The sequence below is a fragment of the Peromyscus californicus genome, unplaced genomic scaffold, assembly GCF_007827085.1.
Source record: "Peromyscus californicus insignis strain IS unplaced genomic scaffold, ASM782708v3 Scaffold_17__1_contigs__length_78620276, whole genome shotgun sequence".
NCBI lineage: Eukaryota > Metazoa > Chordata > Mammalia > Rodentia > Cricetidae > Peromyscus > Peromyscus californicus.
In genome coordinates, this window is record NW_026294469.1 from 55,509,493 (window position 1) to 55,525,289 (window position 15,797).

Here is a 15,797-nt window from a genome sequence, read left to right on the forward strand (position 1 = left end):
TCCTGCCTGGCCCACAGTCAGGACAAATCTCTCTCACCCGCCAGTCCCAAGCCGCTCAAACCCAATCAAGTAAACACAGAGACTTATATTGGTTACAAACTGTATGGCCGTGGCAGGCTTCTTGCTAACTGTTCTTACAGCTTAAATTAATCCATTTCTATTAATCTATACCTTGCCACATGGCTCATGGCTTACCAGCATCTTTACATGCTGTTTCTCATCATGGCGGCTGGTAGTGTCTCTCTCACTCAGCCTTCCACTTCCCAGCTCTATTCTCCTCCTTGTCCCACCTATACTTCCTGCCTGGCTACAGGCCAATCAGTGATTTATTTATTGACCAATCAGCAACACATTTGACATACAGACCATCCCACAGCAGGAGAGCATTGTTTTAAAATTTTAGTGAAATGACTGTCAATCAGCAGAAGTTGTTAAGCATAATAGAAAAACAGGTGAAGGATCTCATTGCAGGTCAAATTGTCCTTAGGTGAATCTTTAAAATAGTTCTTTGCTTAAAAACAAAATGTGTTGAAGAGAAAAATTGTTTCTAGTAAGATAAGACAAAACATGCTTCAACTCTCCCTCCACCATAAGGAAATAGAAAGTAAATTTCAAGAGAAGCCTGCTGAATCAAAACATCCCGAAGGTGTGGGGTGAGTGTTGACCTAGAGCTCATAGCTTTAAAAAAAAGAAAAAAAAAGAAAAAAAACTTCTACCATTTCCATATTTCCTGAATTATGTATGTAAGTTGTTTCTCATATGCTTATAAAGGCAGTGCTTTCCCATGTCGAAAGTTGCAATCCTAAAACAAGTCCTAATTCCAAAATGACTAAGAACTATTACAGCAAAGGAAGAAGAGTCTCTAAAGAAAGGAACACGGTTATATCCATTCCATGTCTTACTAACCTTATCCAATAGATAATGATGACCGTTGTTAACTGTGTGTGTCAGCAACCAGCAGCTCTTGGCTGACTTGTGTGCTAGGTAGCTCAGAGCAATGCTATTGTCCAATATACAATACCCAACAGGAAGAGAGAAGGCAATTCATGTTCTCTAGATGCGTAAGTGTACATGACCAGAAATGATCAGCGTTAAATTATACACACAGTTATAAATGAAAGTTTGACATCCCAGGAAAATAACTCCCTTCGGGTCTATACAATTGATGTTACATCTCAGAAAATGATTTCTCAGTTTAAAATTTCTTCACCTGCTTTCTGTTCAAGCTGATTGCTCCTGTTAAAATAGAGTTGTATGGTTCAGAAATTAAAAACTAGGATTTGCAAACAAATGAGTCAAATAATTTCATAAAATATAAAGAGAAAATATAATAAGAGAGTAAAGATGTCCTATGATTAAGCAGAATTGGATTTTCTTCCTCTAATACCAATAAAAATGGGCAAATTGATGTTGTCTCTGTTACACAAGCCCCAGATGATGATGGTTACCTACTCACTTTCCTGGCCACTTCCTCAGTTAGGGAAAGCTGACACAATTTATATGAATTTAATCAGAAAAATCAAAGGTCATATGAGTTTGCCATCATATTATGCTAATGATCCCACTGAAGATACACAACACATATTAGCTTGTATGTTCGTGAGTCAGTAACTTCAAGAGAAAAAATTGTCATAATTCTTAGCATCATGCCAGCTTTTACATTTTTTTTGTTTTGTTTTTTTGTTTTTCGAGACAGGGTTTCTCTGTGTAGCTTTGTGCCTTTCCTGGAACTCACTTGGTAGTCCAGGCTGGCCTCGAACTCACAGAGATCCGCCTGACTCTGCCTCCCGAGTGCTGGGATTAAAGGCGTGCGCCACCACCGCCCAGCAGCTTTTACATTTTTTTAGTTCTGTAAGTTTTAAATGATACATTTCCCCTTTAAGCTAGATTTAATGCTTTACTCAATAAATATTTGCTGCTAATTCACCAAATTATTATAAACAAAAGACACTGTTGAATGTTACACAGTAATTAAGAACAGATAAAGGGGCCAGTGAATTGACTCAGAAAGTAGAGCACTTGCCAAACAGACATGTTAACCTAAGTTTGATCCCCAGGGACCCATGTGAAACTGGAAAGAGAGAACCTGTATCACAAATTGTTCCCTGACCCCTTGCCTGCATGCTGTGGTGTGTGGTCACCCACACACAGTAATGCACAAGATTGGGAGAAAAAGAATTCCTTTCCTTCCTAGGGACTTGGGGGAAAATAGTTGTTTCCTTCCCACATTGCCACTGTACCCTTTCATGTGGCATCTTAGCTGTGACAGGGAAATTCTACAGCATCTGCTACTGTATTGAAAAATTACAGTCCCTATTGATCTCACTGGTCAAAGTGAGTAGAAGTAAGTTTCTGCCAAAAGCATTAAATTTAAGTCACTATGGAAATCAGATAGAGAAAAGTACAATTTTTATTTGAAGGAAACATGCCTGATTTATTGACCTACAATAATCTTTTCTTTCTTCCCATGAGCCATGCACACTCAAGCTTTTACATCAATAAAAAGAGTATAGAATTCCCTATCACGTCACTGTGTGTGAAGACAGTGAAGCAGTGATGTTCATGTGTAACTCAAAGAGAAATACAATCCTGTTGACACCCTGAGTTGTAAGAAATAAAACAGAAAGGGTAAGCAGGACATTCTCATTATTGGTATTACTTCATGCATACCAAACCTTCCTTCCCCAGAGATATTTCTCTAGGTTAGCATTTTTAAATATTGTCATATCAAAATGTAATAGTGCTGGTATATCCATAAATGTGTTTTAAATCATTAGTACAAATAGATCACTCATTGGTTTCCTAAACTTTTTATTTCTCTTTATATCTTTTATAGCATCTGTATATTTTCCAATCTTCAGATGCTAGTCCATCACTGAATACTAGAAAGAAAATGGTAATATGAAGCATTTCACCATTAATACAGTACCTGCTCACATTTTTTGTAGTTTCTTTCCACCTTGGTCATGCTAAGAAAGCCCTCCAATTATTCTTTTTTTTTTCTTTTCTGTTTTTATAATTTTTTTAAATTTAGAAAGTCCTGGAAATTTCTTCCTTACTTGGAAGGTGATAATGTTGTAATTCTAGCTCCTGTCCTCTGTGTCAACCTGGCAGTGCCCCAGTGTTTGATATCACATTAATTTCTTTTAATCACACGTGCACCTGTGCCATGATGCACAGGTAGGTGTCAGAGGTCAGCTTGTGGGAGTTGGATCTCTTCTTGAACCATGTGGGTCCCAGGGATCGAACTTGGGTTGTCAGGCTTGGCGGCTAGCACTCATGTGTCTGGCCCTGTTTAGTTTAAAAATAGTAAAGGCCTCTTTCACGATCCCTGCACTATTTTCTGTGTTTGAAGTATGTATGTCTGCTTTTATAAATAAGGTAAATGACAAATTACTTTTATAGTATTTTGACCCTACCTATCTTAAAGGTCCTAGTACATTTTTAGTTTTGTTTTGAAAAATCTGTACTCTTCTCATTTCCAATTTTGTTCACTGGATTTTGTTAGATAAAGGTCATGCTACATCTAAGTTTCTGTAACAAGTTGTGTCTCATAAAATTTTCTCGGGGTTTGACTGAGTTTGTAATTTGATTTGATAAGCTTTCCATTTCTAAAATCTCAATTGGATTTTTTTTTCAGTATGTCTTTCTTGTTACTGAATTCTTCTTCTACATCCTGCATTGGCTTCCTTATTTCTGTTCGTATTCCATTTGAATTCATTCAGAAATTTGTTTGTAGCCTCTTTCATCTTGTTAAATTTTCTCATAATTATTATTTTGAATTGTCTAATTTACTCTCACTGGAATTCATTCCTGTGCAACTGGTACTTTTTAAAGAGATTGTCATCCCTTGATTTCTAACTTTTCTTGTATTTTTGCACTGGCACTTGCTGTGGATATCGTTCTGTATAAATAAAACACTGATTGGCCAGTGGCCAGACTGGAAATATAGGCAGGACAAGGAGAAAGGAGAATTCTGGGAAGTGGAAGGCTCGGTGGGAGAGACACTGCCAGCCACCACTATGACAAGCAGCATGTGAAGATGCTGGTAAGCCATGAGCCACGTGGCAAGGTATAGATTAATAGAAATGGATTAATTTAAGCTATAAGAACAGTTAGCAAGAAGCCTGCCACAGCCATACAGTTTGTAAGCAATATAAGTCTGTGTGTTTACTTGGTTGGGTCTGAGCGGCTGTGGGACTGGCGGGTGACAGAGATTTGTCCTGACTGTGGGCCAGGCAGGAAAACTCTAGCTACAGGTACTTATGTATCTGGAATTATTGTTATCTGAATTTTTTCTGCTTTCTGTAGTAGATTTATTTGCAATGTGGGAATAGACTGGTGGTGTAGCTCAGTAGCTACACCCTTAATCCACATGTTCTTAGTGCCAGACTCAATCCTCAACACCACTTCGAGAGTCGAATATTAACTACCAACCAACCACACAGCTTCTAGAGAAGTCCACTATGAAAGTATCATAAAATAACTGTCCTTTTAACTTCAATAATTGTTGAAGGATAAGTGAGCAAACATCGTACAGTGTGCCCTAAGATATTAGACACTGAAGTTAGGAAGGGAAGGAAAACGGACTACGGCTCAGGATTATTTTAAATTAAATAAGGAAAAAGTGTCAAGGAGGGAAATGTAGGCGGGGGAGGGGGATTCAAAATTGTTGGGATCCACAGAGAAGTGTAGAAAGTTATAGTTAGGAAGTAAAGAGGAAGAGATGGAGAAGAAGGGAAGATAAAGAGAGGGGTTTGATGGAGACATCCCATTTAAGGCTGAGTGCTCTAAGGCCTCCCACTCTCTGCACATTGTCTGGCTGTGGGTCCCTGTATTTGTTCCCATCTGCTGCGGGAGGAAGTTTCTCTGATGATGGCTGAGCAGGAGTAGAGCTGATTTGATTTGAGTAGAGCTGAATGTCATTAGGAGTCATTTTGTTGCTATGTTTTTAGGGGTGTTGTTTGTTTGTTCTTGTTTTTATTTTGTTTTACAAAGTAGTATTTGATTTTACCCTAGCTCCCTGGGTTATCTAGTCTCTGGTTCCTGGTCACCTAAGCAGTATCAGGTACGGGTTCCATCTGATAGAGTGGGCCTTAAGTCAAGTCAGATAATTTCTTTTAAGCTTTTCTTGGAGGTGATGGTAGATTTTTATTGTGTATTTAATTTTTTTCCTCAGCCTATACTATGATCCATCTGCGAACCCTATCTACTGTCTTGTGTAATATAATTTCTTTCTACTTCGGCTGTGAATATAGACTCCTGTCCCACATGACCCTCAAAAATTGTGATCATTGTCAGGAGTAAACTCTCTGCCTGCACAGCTTTGTTCTCTCAGGTTCCCTGACCCGCAGGCTCAAGTTGCCATGCTCTCTCTGAACTCCTTGAACTCTGGAATCTGTTTCCTTGATGCACAAAGACCACCAAACTCTGTTTCTGTGGGTTTTTTTTTTTCCATCCAGCTATTTGGAAATGGCTCCAGGACATTATGTTTCTTTTACCATAATCCCATTTGTCTGTTTCCAAGGTCTCAAAGCATTGTTTTATAGATTCTAATATTCCAGTTCTATTACACATTAATTATTCATGTGCAGAAACAAAACTATTTTATGATTTTATTCTGAACTTAAAAAAACTATCTTGGAAGGACTCAAAATACTTAGATAAATATCTGAAGACTTGGTCTTCATTTTTCTTCTTTTGAAGCACAGGAGGTTCAGAACTGAATCCAATTTCTGTTAACCTCCCCGCATTGTATAGTTTTGGCATCAATCAGATAGTACACCCTGCAACTTCAGGACGGACGTGGCTTCTGTTCACCTTCTGTGACGCTTTTGTTGTTGTTATTGGTCTAGTACTACTTATCTTCCACCTCTTCCCTTTGTCCTGCAGAAGGCAGCTCCTGCGGCAGCAAGCGTTCCTCAATAGACTCAATCCAATCTTAATCTTTTCTCACTTGTACAGAAGTCCTGTCTCCTCTGCTCAATAAGTCACTGAAGCCCTACCAGAAAACTCTAACGAGGTCAGAAAGTTCCAGAGTCCTTCCTGGCTACTCTGTGCAGGGGCAGATTCAATTCTAACCCTGTTTCTCTCTTCATTTCAATTCTGGGAGGATTTGACTTCTTGGTTTCCCCTTTACCTCTGTAACACTTCTATTGACATTGTATCTGCTTCTGTTACTTTATCCAGAGTTTATGTATCTTTTACTTGTAGGTATGTGTGTATACACCTGTGGGATGCATACATACAGTAGTACCATATTACATATCAACTCCAGTGCAGTGACTACACTAGACCCCCTTGTCTTCTCTTCTAAAGATGATGAAACTATAACAGTTAATACTAGATTATCTTCTAGTTCTCATATTGTGTCTTTCTATGATTTTTGATAACTTTGTATATTCAAGATGACCTTGATAGTAATAAGTCAATGAATATAGGTATGAAGCCACTATACAATGGAATACTTTAAATGCATATATTGATATATTTACATATAGCAAGCGATGCATATACATACATTCATAAAATATGGAAAATTATTTGATATTGAATCTAAAACACAGTTGGACACTTTGAGGACAGTAATTATACACTTACAGATCATAGAGAAACAAATTGAATGTGTCCAGGGAAACAAACCTTAAATTTTTTATATTAAAAATGTGGATTCTTAATCAAAATTTTTAAAAACACCATAATAAGTCATTCAGGTATGAGAAAAATATTCATAATTGCGCAGTGTCTCCAAACAGGAAAGAAGTAATTGCCATGAATTTGCCAGCAACTGTAATAGGACAGGTTTTTCATTGAGTTGGGATAAAAGTCTTCCTCGGTGCACTTTCTTTCCATTGGAAGAGAAATACCATTCTACCTGCTCAGGAAAACAGACCCAATGGAATAACAGAGTTTCTTATCTTCAGCCACAGCTTGAAGGGACCGGGAAGTCTAGAATTGGAGTCCTGGAAGGTCCCTAATTGTGATGCCGGTGTGCTTTCAGCCTTGTGATAGAAACAGTGAGGAGAATGGAAATGGTGTTCGGCAGCTGAGGGGAGGTCCTCCCTGCACTTGGTAAAAAGCCAGCTCGCAGGCTACAGGGATTTGCCATCTGTAAGGGCTTGTATAAGGAGCAAGCTCGGTGCCGCAGATTCCATTTAGTTTCTTAAGACTAGGATCATGCTCCCTACAGCAGTGCAAGACTGTAGCTTGCACACTTGTGAGACACAAGTGAGGTCGAGCCAGTGGGTGATGGGGAAGGGGTGAAGGACACAACTAAATTAGTGCGCAAAATGCAATCGAGCTTTTCTTGCCGATTTATGTTGTTTTATTACAAAAGAACCCAAACATAATGCATGTGTTGGACAGGAACAAAGACTTCTGTAAAAATCTCACTTTGGGGCTGGTAGTATGGCACAGTGGGTAGAGGTGCTTGCACCCAGACCTGGGGACCTGAGTTTCACCCCTGATCCCTCAGGGTGGCAGGATAGAAGTCAGAAAACACGGCTGGTTTCTCCTTGTCTCCGGAAATGCATTGCGACGGTAAGTTCCTGATTCCCAGTTGAGGAGCTGCTACCTCTGTTCCAGTTTGCTTCTTTGTCTCTGTGATAAAACGCTGACCCAAACCCACTCAGGGGAAGAAAGGGTTTATTTGGCTTATAGGTCTGCCATTAAGGAAGGCAGGAACCTGGAGGCAAAAACTGAAGCAGACACCATGGAGGGACACTGCTTACCAGCTTGGTCCCATGGCTTGCTTGGCCTATTATACAACCTAAGACCTCCTGCCCCGGGATGGCACTGGCCACGGTGGGCTGAGCCATCCCACAACCATCATAAATCAAGAAAATACCCCACAGACCAGCCTGATAAAGAAAACTCTTCAACAGAGGTTCCCTTTTCTCACATGACCTTAGTTTGTGTCAAATTGACAAAAACTAACAGCACAACCTCCTAAAATATTTTTCTTAGCTCTATCCTTCCAAGTAAAAATACACCTAAGCCTATTATGACAAAATAGATGATGTTATACATAAATATTAACACAGAACTAAAGCCAGTACATTTCTGTTGTCTTTAACTCAATGCAAAGTTTAAACACGTTTGTTTAATCTAATTTTTCCTTTTGAACACAATATATATTTAAAGGTGTTTTTAAATTCCCTTTCGTGGGGCCCGTGAGACTGCTTGGTGGGTCAAAGTCTTGGCTGTGTAAGAGTCACCTCTGAGTTGGATCCACGGAGCCCATGCAAAGGGGAAAGAGAGAAGTGACCCACAAAGCTGTCTTCTGACTTCCACTTTCTCTCCATGGTATGTATGTGCATGCCCATAATCACCCATGTATACACAACAATAAGAAGTCAAGTTGAAATTCTCATTAACAAATAAGCATGTGAACTTCTTTTTTCCTAACACAAATATGCTTTTTTGTGTGTGTTAGCCCATAGGCAATCTACAAAAGAAAACCTGTCCATTTTCTCTAGTGGCAGAAAATTTATATGGCTCTTGATATAACACACATATAAATTCCCTTCTCATGCCTTTAGATTTTTATCTCACATAGGAAAGCATGTATAAATATATTTTCGGCTACATAAAATTATAAGAAAAAATTCTCTCATGCTAACTTATCTCAAAGATGAAATATTTTGTAGACTAGCAGCTCATATAAAATAGATGTTTTTCACAATTCACACAATGGCAATTGAGAAATTGGAGAGTCTTGAAACTGTTCTATATTTAAATTATTACTGTGAAGATATTATTCAAAAGAGGATTTCATTAGTGTTCCGACCATTTCCAAAGCCAGATTCACTCACAAAATGATCCAGTCGGAAAGCTGGTCAAATTCCAGGTCAAAGTGCGAGTGATGTTCCATATGAAACTATACCATCGGGGTCCACACTGATGGGGCAGTTCTAGAAGAAAGGAGGACACCAGCAAACAAGAAAGAGTACAGCTCTGTTTTCGTGGTAAGACAGGACATAACTGATGGGCTAGCAAGGACAGATGGTTTTGCAAGCTGTAGGAGACATTAAGACTGAAGATGCTCCGCCATCTTGCTGTAGCTTAGATATCCTCTGAACCTAGCAGAGTAAATGACAGCCCACCCAAGTGAGTCTGACCAGAGGCAAAAATGACAGCCCTCAGCTCAGCCCCTCCAGACAGCACCACACCAATCAGGCTAGAGGACTCTCAGCCCGCCCTGCACAAGCATTGGGGGCCAGTCCTGCAGCAACAGAAGAGCAATCAGGAGTTTCATGTGGAAGAGCTCTTAAAATCAATGGGCTTTTAATGGAGCCTTGGATTCAGGATTCACTTATGTGCACTTATGTTCCTGGACTGTATAGAAACAAACCCCCTAATTTATATTGTCGTATTTTGAGATCATTATTACACCCAAGTACCCAAGTTAGACGTACTTGTGCCAAATGTGCTGCATGACACATTTTTTTTCACAGCTTGTACCAGAGTTCTCATTTACAAAATAAGAGCAAATGCAGGGTAGGTGTGCTGAACAGCGCAGAGACGAAAGATGAACTGAGGCAGGCTTTGACAAGGATAGAAATGTGTACTTGATTGAGTTTCTACCATGTTCTAGGTAGTATGTTTGAATAGGAACACCACGTTCCTGACCACAGGTAAAGACCACTCAGAAATCCCATCCTTCCTAATTATTTACTTAGTACCTTGCAAATAGGAGTTAGTTTTTTCCCTATGCAAATCTTTGTACTTCCTTCCATTCTGTATGTAAAGTTCAGAGGAAGGCAAAGGAGATGCAGCTCAGCAAAGCTAAGAAAAGAAGAAAGCGTGTTTGAAAATCAAGGACTTGGAAGAATGGCTCAGTGGTTAAGAGTGCTTAAGGATAGCCAGACAACAACTCACAACTCTAGAGAAGCTAGCTAACAAGGAAGACCTAAGGAGGGACACATAGATCACCCCCAGGAAGGGGAAATAGATGAGATCTCCATGAACAAACTGGGGATGAGGGGTGGACAATGGAGGGTAGGGGATGGGGAATGAGAACATAAGGGAATGGGATGGTCGAGCTGGAACAGGGATGGAGTGGGAGAGCAATGAAAGAGATACCATGGTAGAGGGAGATATCATGGGGATAGGGAGAAACCTGGTGTTAGGGAAGTTGCCAAGAATCCCCAAAGATGACCCCAGCTTGGACTACTAGAAATAGTGGAGAGGATGCCTTAACTGAACTGGATTACCCTAGTGATCAGCTCGGTGAATATCCTAACTGTCATCACGGAACTTCCCTCCAATGAATGATGGAAGCAGATGGAGAGATCCACAGCCAATCATTAGACAGAGCTCCAGGAGTCCAGTCAAAGAGAGAGAAGAGGGATTCTATGAGCAAGTGCATCAGAATCATGATGGGAAACCTGCAGAGACAACAAAACCAAACTAATGGGAACCCATGAAAGTTGTATCAATGGCTGTGGAGCCTGCATGGGACTGGACTAGGCCTTCTGAAAGCGGAGACAGTTGTGTAACTTGATCTGCTTGGGGGCCCCCCTGGCGGTAGGATTAGAATCTATCCCTGGTACATGAGCGGGCTTTTTGAAGCCCACTACCTATGACCAGACACCTTGTGCAGCCTTGAGGCAGGGGGAAGGGCTTGGACTTGCCTCTACTGGATGTGCCTCCCCATGGGAGGCCTTGCCCTCTTGTGGGGGGAAGTGGGGGGCAGTTAGAAGGGGGAGGCTGGGGGGGGTGGGAAGAGGGAAGAGGGGGATCTTTGATTGGTGTGTAAAATGAATGAAAAAAAATTCTTAATTAAAAAAAAAAAAGAGTGCTTGCAGCTAGCTCTTCCAGAGGACCCTGGTTCAATTACTAACACTCACACTGAGAGGCTTACAACCACCTATAACTATAGTTCCAGGGGATCTAATACCTTCTTCAGGCCTCTGCAGGCACTGTACTCACAGACACATATCCACACATAATTTAACAATAAAAGTAAATCTTAATGAAACAAACATATATTCAACATGTATACAAAAAGGTTTGGAGAACATTATGAATATTAGATCCAAAGAGGTAATTTTGGAGAAACGTTTGTATAAATGGCATTTGTTAATTTGCTTTGACCTCAGAAAGGCAAACTTTTCTAAGCCTTAACTATCTTCCCATGATTCTTGTTTTCAGTGATGAAAACTGTTGACAAAGGACAGAATAAAGGAATTTTCTTTCATTCCATTGACTGTCTTAAATTTTTTTTTTCTTATAAATGGGTGTTGCTAAAATTCTTTCCCAGGAGAAGTCAGCAGCATCTACCCCTTCTCCTAAGGTTCCCAACAATAAACCCAGGCATGAATTTATGAGGCTTTATTACAGAGCTTAGGACTGGCTAGTTTCGGGAATGTGGGTATTCTCCTTTCCAACAGGCCACACCTGGAAAGCCTTTACCCAGCATGAATAAGGGCTTCCCTGTAGCCACATAGACATAGATGAAACGTGCGCGCGCGCACGCACACACACACACACACACACACACACACACACACACACTTATTCTCCAACTGCCTATATACTCTAGCCCCTCCCCCAAGCCATGTGCAAGTAAGGCAGAGTTGCATACAACAGGTGATACAGAGTGGCTAGGTACTCAGATGAGGGTCTCACAGTGCTCCCCAACCCTCTGTGAGGGGTATAAACAGTCATCAAGCCCTGCTGAGATAATTCTCTTAAAATGAGGTGCGCCTGAACTCCCCAAAATGGCAATTGCTTGGCTTAGAGGACAGTCATTCATAACAGTGGGGGGTATTTTCAACCTCTGGAAGAAAACTTTATGTTATCATGAAAAATCTATTCTAGAGACAAATTGTTATGAGTCAAGGACACATAAAGACATGGCTGTCTCTTGAAATGTGTTAAATCAATTTAAGAGGTCACGTACAATGGCAAGAAGCACCACCTCCTTCAGACCCTATAGCCCAAGGTCATGGGTGGAGCAAATACCACTACAATCGATACTTAAATTACTGACATAACACAAGAAGTCACTTCAAAAGGAAAAGTATACTACGCAAATGTATCAGCTGACATTGAAACTACTCTGCTTCTCTGCCTAATGATGTCTGCTGCCTTATGTGTACATAGTCCTGCTTCAGGCCTTATCATCATCGTTACACACATCCAGATTTTTCTTTGTCTTGGGTGCTAGTTACAAGTATTATTTTATATGCAGCAAAGCAAAATCCAGCTTAGCAATTAAGAGCACTTGCTGCTCTTGCAAAGGACCAGAGTTAGGCTCAATTATTTCTAGGTAAAAATTGGCTCATGACCATCTTAACATCAGCTCCAGAGATCCGATAGCCTCTTCAAGCTTCCCCTGACAAGTGCATTCAGTTGTATTCACATGAATGACACACATACAGGGACACCCACATATACACATGGAAATAAGTTGTATGCATGTATTGTGTGTTTTAAATAAATAGTATCACATTACAGGTGTTATTCAGTTTGTTTCAAAAACATTTTGGTGCTTTTCCAAATTTGCATACATAGGTTTGGTTGATTATGAAAATTGTGGTATAGTGGTAGATGTGATATAGAGTCAGATGCAGTGGTATCGGTATCAGGTATTCAAAGTCAGACTCAGATTCATAATAAGTTCAGGGTCAGTCAAAGTTACATGAGTCCCTGTCTCAAGACAAAACAAATGACCTCCTAGCACAGTAGTCTTTGATGTGGAAGCTTCTCTGTTCTTTGGAGAGTCAAGCGATTGTAATTACTGATGACTTAAGAAAGAAACAGCTTTTAAAGAGAATAAAGCCAATCTCTTATTACTGCGTGCTGATTCTCTCTTCTCCAAAGTCAGCATTTATTTGACAAGCCAATGATAAGCCCTTTTTTGCTTAGTTTTAAGTTTTTCTTATATGCAGCAAAACAAAATCCAGCTATTTCTAATAACTGGTAGTCAATGGTGGCAGTGGTCTTCCACTAGAAGCAGTCGGTCCAAGAGTTTAAAACTGTGTCTCTTAGCAAAAAGAAAAATCTATGTGACCACTTACTTCACATTTTATCTGTCTCTAAAAGTCCTACTTTTAAGAGTACAAATGAAGTAGTTCTTTGTAAGGAGACCAAGAAGAATGACAGGGAAACACAGAGAGTGATTAAATTTCCTGTTATTTTGTGTAATTTCCTCTGGCAAGTGGTTCAGAGTGGCCTCAGAAACTGCCCCAGGACTGGTCCTCTGTGAAAAGCAATTTCAGGGGTATATTTTTCTCATCACTCTATCAAGAAAGCTCCAGCCCATCCTCACTCTCTTCCTCCCATATCACTGCTGAGTATACGGTGTTTCTGTTGTTGTCAGAGGACACTGGAAGGAAGGAGAGCAGGGTACATTTTCCACTCAACCACTGTCTAGTTAAATTGTTAAAGCAGGTGGTTATTCAAAGCCATGATGGATGGATATGCATAAAAAAGTACTTAACTGTTGATTTGGTTCAATTCTCCTAAGTTTTGAAGTTATCATAATAACTTACGTTAATTTACTACTTTCCACGTCCCAGACATTGCAACAATAATCCTAACAAGTAGATCCTGATATTATTGAGAATTTTTACAAGTAAAACAAATGAAATACAAACTGGCTAAGTAGTTTGTAACTCATACTGCATGGCTAGTGTGCTGTGGGATGTTCTGCATGGCAAATGTGTTGCTGATTAGTCAATAAATAAAACACTGATTGGCCATTGGCTAGGCAGGAAGTGTAGGCGGGACAAGGAGGAGAATAAAGCTGGGAAGTGGAAGGCTGAGGCAGAGAGACACTGCCAGCCGCCATTATGAGAAAGAGCATGTGAAGATGCCGGTAAGCCACGAGCCATGTGGCAAGGTATAGATTAATGGAAATGGATTAATTTAAGCTGTAAGAACAGTTAGCAAGAAGCCTGCCACGGCCATACAGTTTGTAAGCAATATAAGTCTCTGTGTTTACTTGGTCGGGTCTGAGCGGCTGTGGGACTGGCGGGTGAGAGAGATTTGCCCTGACTGTGGGCCAGGCAGGAAAACTCAATCTACACTAGTGGGCAGTAGAGCCAGTATTTAAAGTCATATTTTTTCTCATAAATCACAAACTCAATGTTCACATTTTCCTATTTCAAACTGAATAAAACTAATAGATGGATTATGGGGCCACAGAAACATTCACTGAAAACAGATATGAGGTTTTTTTCTACACAAAAGAATTCATTTTTAAGCAGGATCTTATAGAGCCCAAAGGCTGGACTTGAACTCACTGTGTCACAGAGGAACTACAAATACTCCTGCCTCCACCTCCATGATTATGGACATTCACCAGCACACTCAGCTCAATGAAAGATCATGTTTCCTTAAACTGGAGGGTCAACCTAGGGTTTCAAGCTTTGCTAGGCAAGTGCTCTACCAGTATGCATATCCCCAGGCCTTTTTTGATGTTTTCATTTTGTTTTGTGGTTGGTTGAGTTGAGGAGAAAGATTGGTTTAGGGTTTTTTGAGATAAAGGTTCTCATGTTGATGAGGCTGGCCTGGAACTCACTATGTTACCAAAGATGACCTTGTACCTTTGGTCTTTCTGCATCCATCTTCTGAGTGCTGGGATTCAAGCATGTGCCAAGATGCCCAATTTTATGTGGTGCTGGAGGAGAAACCCAAAGCATTGTTCATGCTAGCCAAACACTCTACCAACTAAGATATTCCTTAAGACTAATGGAAGAAATTATAATAACATAAAATAAATAGAATCCATTAAAAAACCAAAATAGCACTGTGACTTCAACTGTTCATCATGTTTTAATGTGTTCCCAGAGAAAACTGTGCTGTATTTTGCATTCACTCATATTTCTGATATCTATGTAGAGCTGTAAAAATTGCAAATGACCAAATAGTCAGTAAAATGGAACCTGGACCATTCCAAAGACAGTTCAGATTAATATGTTTGTAATAGACTGCTTTTCCTTTTATAGATGAATCAACTATGAAAACTAAAAATGTAAATACTTTTTGAACCTCAGAATGTAAAATATGTTTTGTTTTCTCTCCATTTTCTTTATGGCCTAAGAACCAAATTAAAATTAACTATGTGCAATTCTCTGTAGCTTTTTGAATATCACTTTTATTTTTTAAAACTGTAATTCTTTTCCCATGATAACTTAATCATGGGCTTCTAAATTTTAGACTCATTTCCTTTCTTTGGACTGAAATACAGTCTTTTCTGGCATAGCCAGGCCAGGCTCTTAGGTAAAGGATTTCAACATATAATTGTTTTGTGAATACATTTATAAGTCACTCTGAACTTGCCATCAATATTTTTTGTTTCAAAATGTTACATTAAATCTGTTTTAATTAGATAATTTAATTTACATTAAATGTATGTAGAAACAGTGTTTTTTTAACTCAATAAATTTATCTGATTTTATGTGTTAAGTAAATTCATTTCTGAATTTTTTTCACCTCTTAATTATAACTGCCCAACACTGTTGAGACCTGGATCCTATGGAGGAGGAAAATTGAGATCGGCTAGCTGCTCAGGAGCATCCCTGTTGCTCTGGATGTTTCTCTAGTTAATTGAGACAATGAACCCTGTATCTTCAATGATGCAATTCTGACTTAAGTGCCATTTGATGTTCCTTAGTTTTCTTACTGTCTCATCAAACTCAATTTCACCTTTCAGCTCTGGTCCTTGATATCCTCTGCTGTTTGTGTGTGGAAGCCTGAACAGGTGACAAAGACTCACATTAACATCTACAAGGTATCTTTTTTCTTTTTGTTTTCTAAGGGCTATTTTATTATTCCAAAACACAGAG

The 15,797-nt window shown here is 39.6% G+C and overlaps 1 long non-coding RNA gene across 1 annotated transcript in view; it reads left to right on the forward strand.

The window, feature by feature from the left end:
- Positions 1–15,797, forward strand: part of LOC128112922 (uncharacterized) — an 89,140-nt gene that overhangs the window by 56,317 nt on the left and 17,026 nt on the right. The window contains exon 2 of the long non-coding RNA XR_008219230.1: positions 15,665–15,742. This is a non-coding gene — a long non-coding RNA (uncharacterized LOC128112922). The remainder of the gene's footprint in view (positions 1–15,664; positions 15,743–15,797) is intronic.